The sequence below is a fragment of the Phodopus roborovskii genome, unplaced genomic scaffold, assembly GCF_943737965.1.
Source record: "Phodopus roborovskii unplaced genomic scaffold, PHOROB, whole genome shotgun sequence".
NCBI lineage: Eukaryota > Metazoa > Chordata > Mammalia > Rodentia > Cricetidae > Phodopus > Phodopus roborovskii.
The window spans coordinates 46,264-52,415 of record NW_026126179.1 but is presented as its reverse complement, the minus strand read 5'-3'; the positions used below and the strand labels follow the sequence as shown (position 1 = coordinate 52,415).

Sequence of the window (6,152 nt, the reverse complement as noted above, 5' to 3'; positions counted from 1 at the left end):
CAACTGGATGGCATTCCCCTACATATGTAGTTGTGGTGGGAAGATTGGAGGGGAGGGTGGTTATGGCACATTTGAGAGGGCAGAGTGGGTAAAAGGGAGGGAAGGAGGGAGAGAGAGGGAACTGTGATCGATATGAAAATAATAAATTAAATTTAAAAAATGCTTTGACTCCAAAATTTAAGTTCAAGGACAAGTTACTGGGGAAAGGATTTCTATTTTTGTTTCCACAGAAAATGAAAAGCTGTGGATTCCTTCCAGACTAATGTGGTTTGATTAAGCCAGATCGCCTGAAACAGAGTACCAGATGATCCTACATTCAAAACAGCTGGACAAAGCAGCCTTACAGCCTACAGCCAGGATTTCTGTATCTTCTTAGAATACCCCATGTAGTGACCCTTACCAGCAGGAAGTTTTTTGGAAAGAATGATGCCCACATTCCCAAATATTGTCTATAAATGTTTGTTTACATTTAAATTGACTTGGTTATATAAAACAAATAAAAAAAAAGAAAATGAAAAAAAAATTAAGTGGTTAAAGATAGTACAATTCTTGCAGTAAACGGAAGTGGTAAACATGGATTAGCATACCATTATTACTCTTGATGTCTTGGAGTATTGTACTATCCCACACCCTCTCCGAATGTGGTCTTAGGGTCATGCATTTTTCTTTTCTTTTTTGACATGTTCACCCTATGTCATAGTGTGGACAATGTCATAACTGTCAAGCATGTCAATTCCCATTAAATGTTTTGGAAGCAAGGAAAATGCTTATTCTTATGGGTTCATTTTCATGCCTTCATACATACCCATAGCAGAAACAGGATTTTTCCTGGGAATAACACCTTGGTTCCCATATTCCTGGAAATTATTAGAATTTTCTCTTTCTTGTTATATAGGGAGGTATCTGATTTAATGGAATTTAATATTTCTGGGAAATATTGAGGAATCACTGACATGTATATTTGCTATGGTTTTACATGTGCTTCTTTGGAGGGGAGAGACAGTGGGTTTTAGAAAAGAAAGGTTTTCAGATTAATCTAATAATTTCCATGTTAAAAGGTGAGTTGGTTCTGCAAGGTAGGAAATACATGAAGGCATCTTATTGGCATAGTCAATTCGTCTCACAGGTGGCTATTCTTATGCAATATGAGGGATGTTCTTGTTGGATGCTTATGTTTTATCTGCTATGTATTCACCTTTTATATTTCAGGTATCACCTGGAGGTTGCAACTTGCTTCTATTGTTACAATATCTTATGGTACCCATTGCTAAAATAAAGCCAAATTCTCTAATATATATATATATATATATATATATATATATATATATATATATATTGACACAAACCCTTTCCTGTCCATTGTATTTAAAATTAGTCATGGTGTTTATCAGAACAACAACAAAACAAAACAAAAAAAAAATGGAAAACATGGTCAAAAGAGAAGCTTGGAAAAGAGACTAGAAATATAATCTTCCCCAGAGAGCAAACTGACTGCTTGTTCATTGACAAATGGTCAGCCTTGATATACCCACATTTGACACTAATCTTACAGGCCTATAAGGTTATATTTCAAAGTATATATATGTGGTAGTATTTGCTTTTAATCCAAGTAATTGGGAGGCAGAGGCAAACAGATGTCTAAGTATGGTGCCACTCTGGTCTACAAAATGAGTTCCAGGATAATCAGAAATGTTACACAGAGAAACACTTGTTTCAACAACAAACCTACCAACCAAACAAACAAAAGACAAGCACAAAGAGAATGTATATGTGTATACATATATGTGTGGAGTAACAACTAAAAAATAATAAATGGGGCCATAAACTTAAAAGGGTATGCAGGTATTTAGGGAAGGGTTTGGTTGGAAGAAAAACAATGGAAATGTTACAGTCATATAGTAATTTCAAAAATGAAAAACAATTAAAAATATTTACCAGAAATTTGGACAAATCTCAGAATTGTTAAAGATGAATGAGGAAATAGAATGTACAAAGATATTTCCTGAAATTTTCTAGCTAAGTGTTTGATAGGCATGTGAGTATTATATGTAATTTGGCATAGAAAACATAGGGTCCTTCAGGAAATTAAAACAATAAGATGAAGTGAAAAATAAATGGCAATATGCCAATTGAAGGGTCGGTCCAAAGTTTAGACCATTAGTGAGTTTTTACTTCACAGAAACTAGGATAACATAGGAAAAAAAGCACATGAAAACATCAATTGTGAATTTACAATAATTGAGATTAATTATAATATAGATATCTCTCTAATTATGCCCATTGGTAAATAAAACATTATCATAATAAATAGAATAAAAGACTATTTCAAAAAGTAAAATATAAGTGGATAATATTCATTATCCATAAGTGGATATTATTCATGAATAAATATTCATATTTCCATACCATCAGACTCATAAAGAAAAATAGGACAGCTAGGAGGACTGGGCAGTCTTTGGGGCCTCTGGTAATGAATCAGTGTTTATCCATATCATATGAATGGACTTTGGGAGCCCAATCCACATAGAGAGATACTCTCTCATCTTGGAAACAATGGTGAGGGCCTAGGCTGGAAGAGAGTTGTGGAAAAGGGACATTTCATTTACTGTTGGTCAGATAGCAAATATTTTTTTATCTTTATTATTATTTCTTTTAATTTTACATGTTGATCACAGTTCTCTCTCCCTCCCTCCCTCTTACACTCTCTCCCCTCTCACATGCACCCTGATCACCCTTCCCTCCCATCCCCCACCCCCATTCCACATGTAGGACTATGCTATCCAGGTGGGGTCATCTAAATCTGTCAAGGCATTTGAAGTAGGGACTAGGATATCTTTCCAGTATCTAGGTTAAGGGAGTATCCCTCCATGGGGATGTGTCCACAGGCCCTTTTGTGCACCAGGAATACATCCTGGTTCCACTGTCTGAGGTCCCTTAGACTGCTCAATCTTTCTAACTGAGATCCATATTCAGGGGGTCTGAGTCAATCCCATGCTGGATTCCCAGCTATCAGTCTGGGGGGGGGGGCATTATCTCCTCCTTGTTCAGGTCAGCTTTATGTGTTTCTATAACCTGGTATAGTCCTCTCTCTCTGCAACTTGATTCTACGTCGACTCAGTGTTTAGTTATGGGTGTTTACTTCTGTTTCCAACAGGTACTAGATGAGGTCTACATGATGGTGGTTAGTTGTTGATCTCAATATCCAGGAAGGGCATTATGGCAGCCTTTCCATGGTTGCTCAAATTGTTAGTTGGAGTTCATCTTTTAGGTCTCTAGACCTTTCTTTAGGTTCATTTTCCTCTTCAAACCAATAATTACTTCCTCTTTTACATTCTCTATCTATCTATCTATCTATCTATCTATCTATCTATCTCTGTCACACTCACTCACTATTTTTGTCTTCTATTCCTACCCTGACTCAATCTTCCTAGTCACCTGTGCTTTCTACTCCTCCTCTTCTCTTTCTCCTAGTTCTCTCTCCATTCACTGCCCCCCCAGACTAGAAATCTGTGTTGAGATTTCTGAAAAAGTGAAAAATGAATGTATCCCATTATCAAGCTATAACAATCCTTAGCATATTTCTAAAGGGCTTCACATTGTATTCCACAGGAACTTGCTTAAAAATATCCAATGTTGCTTTCTTCAAAATAGTTAAGAAAAGAAACAAACCTAAATGTCCTTCAAAATATTTCTTAATTGCCTATGACAGAGTCATTAGTAATTTAGACCCTTTATTTCTTTTAAATTGTTTTGGTTATTGTATATTTTAACTGATTTTAATTTATGTGACTATTTTTGATATCTAAATAAATATTTTCCCTTAAAAATAGTATATGAAGCCTTCCTCTCTGAGCAAGATGGCTGGGGGTATGGTTGGAGTGACTCTTGGGCAGCCACATCTTTCCCAACAGGATCTCACCACGTTGGATATCACCAAGTTGGCACCACTTTCACATGAAGTTATCAGTTGACAAGCTACAATTAATATTGGTACAGTTGGTCATGTAGCTCATGGGAAGTCTACTGTGGTAAAGGCTATTTCTGGAGTTCATACCGTCAGATTCAATAAATGAACTAGAAAGAACATTACCATCAAGCTTGGATATGCTAATGCTAAGATTTATAAACTTGATGACCCAAGTTGTCCTAGACCAGAATGTTACAGGTCGTGTGGAAGTACTATGCCAGATAAGTTTCCTACAGACATTCCAGGGACCAAAGGGAACTTCAAATTATTCAAGCATGTTTCCTTTGTTGACTGTCCTGGACATGACATTTTGACGGCTACGATGCTGAATGGTGCATCAGTGATGGATGCAGCTCTTCTGTTGATAGCTTGTACTGAATCATGCCCTCAGCCTCTGACTTCTGAACACCTGGCTGCCATAGAAATCATGAAACTCAAGCATATTTTGATCTTACAGAATAAAATTGATCTGGTAAAAGAAAGTCAGGCTAAGGAACAATGTGAGCAGATTCTTGCATTTGTACAAGGAACAGTAGCAGAAGGAGCACCAATTATTCCAATTTCTGCTCAGCTGAAATATAATATTGAAGTCATCTGTGAGTACATAGTGAAGAAAATACCAGTGCCCCCAAGATACTTTATTCTGAACCCCGTGTCATTGTTATCAGTTCATTTGATGTCAACAAACCTGGCTGTGAAGTTGATGAACTTAAGGGAGGTGTAGCTTGTGGTAGTATTCTAAAAGGAGTGTTAAAAGTAGGCCAGGAGATAGAAGTGAGACCTGGTATTGTTTCAAAAGATAGTGAAGGAAAACTCATGTGTAAACCAATCTTTTCCAAAATTGTATAACTTTTTGCGGAACATAATGATCTTCAGTATGCTGCCCCAGGTGGTCTCATTGGAGTTGGAAAAAAGATCGACCCCACTTTGTGCAGAGTTGACAGAATGGTGGGACAAGTGCTTGGTGCGATTGGAGCATTATCTGAAATATTCACAGATCTGGAGATTTCCTATTTCCTGCTTAGACATCTTCTGGGAGTCCGCACTAAAGGAGACAAGAAAGCAGCAAAGGTCCAAAAACTGTCTTAAGAATGAAGTGCTTATGGTCAAGATAGGGTACCTGTCAAGAGGAGGAAGAGTTAGTGCTGTCAAGGCTGATTTGGGCAAGATTGTTTTGACTAATCCTGTGTGTACAGAAGTAGGAGAAAAAAATTGCCCTTAGCCAAAGAGTTGAGAAACACTGGCGTTTAATTGGTTGGGGTCAGATAAGAAGAGGAGTAACCATTAACCCGACTGTAGATGATGACTGAAGAATCCAACTTAAACAATGCCTTGGGATGGAGTTGGAATTTCTTTTAATAGGCTAGGGGGGTATATTTTCAAAGAAATACTAGGAAATTTCATAGTTCATTTCATTAGTAGTAGATGTAAGAATTATAAGATATTCTCATATCTTGGTGATGAAAATTTAACCTACTTCTGGTATAGGGCCTACAAGTAAATGTGAAAAGTGGTATACCATATACTATATTGGATTAAATCTACATTTTAGCAGAAGTTAAGCATTCCAAAATCATGGCTAATTTATCAATCAGTGGAAGTTTGAAGTGAAACTTCGTTACAACCAGTCTTTGCTATAACATACATATCATGAACCTTTCTAAAATGAAAATGATGTCTTCCCATGATACATCTGTGAGTAGCTCCATGGTGAAGGACAGTTGACCTCTAAAAACTAAAGATCCACAATTTCCTCGAACAGCCACTCTCTCTCCTGTGCTGTACTTTTCAATTAATCATGTTTTTGCTTAATTAGATAATTGGATACTCTGCTAGAGTAGTGATTTCTAGCTCTTGCTGGCATGAGAAGTTTTGGGGAAATTTTGGTTTTTTGGGTTTTGTTTGTTTGTTTGCTTTTAGCTTGATAATCCTTCATTTGATTTTCTTTGGATTTGCATAAAAATGATTTAATTCCACAATTAACTCTGTTATTATCTTTTGGATACTGAAGCAGTCTTACGGAGAGTGACAGCTGTGGCTGTGAATCTTTATGAATTTTGAGGAAACTATTGACATTATGATAGACTCTGAAGGGTTGTGTTGTAGCATGAAGAGCACATTTAAATAAAACAAGATTCTAAATCAAGCATTAATTTTATATCTATGTGCCCATATGTTTTGTAGA

General features: G+C 36.5%; 1 pseudogene; it reads left to right on the top strand.

The window, feature by feature from the left end:
- The first annotated feature begins 3,938 nt into the window (after nucleotides 1-3,938).
- Nucleotides 3,939-5,361, top strand: LOC127218570 (eukaryotic translation initiation factor 2 subunit 3-like; annotated as a pseudogene).
- The last annotated feature ends 791 nt before the right edge of the window (nucleotides 5,362-6,152 follow it).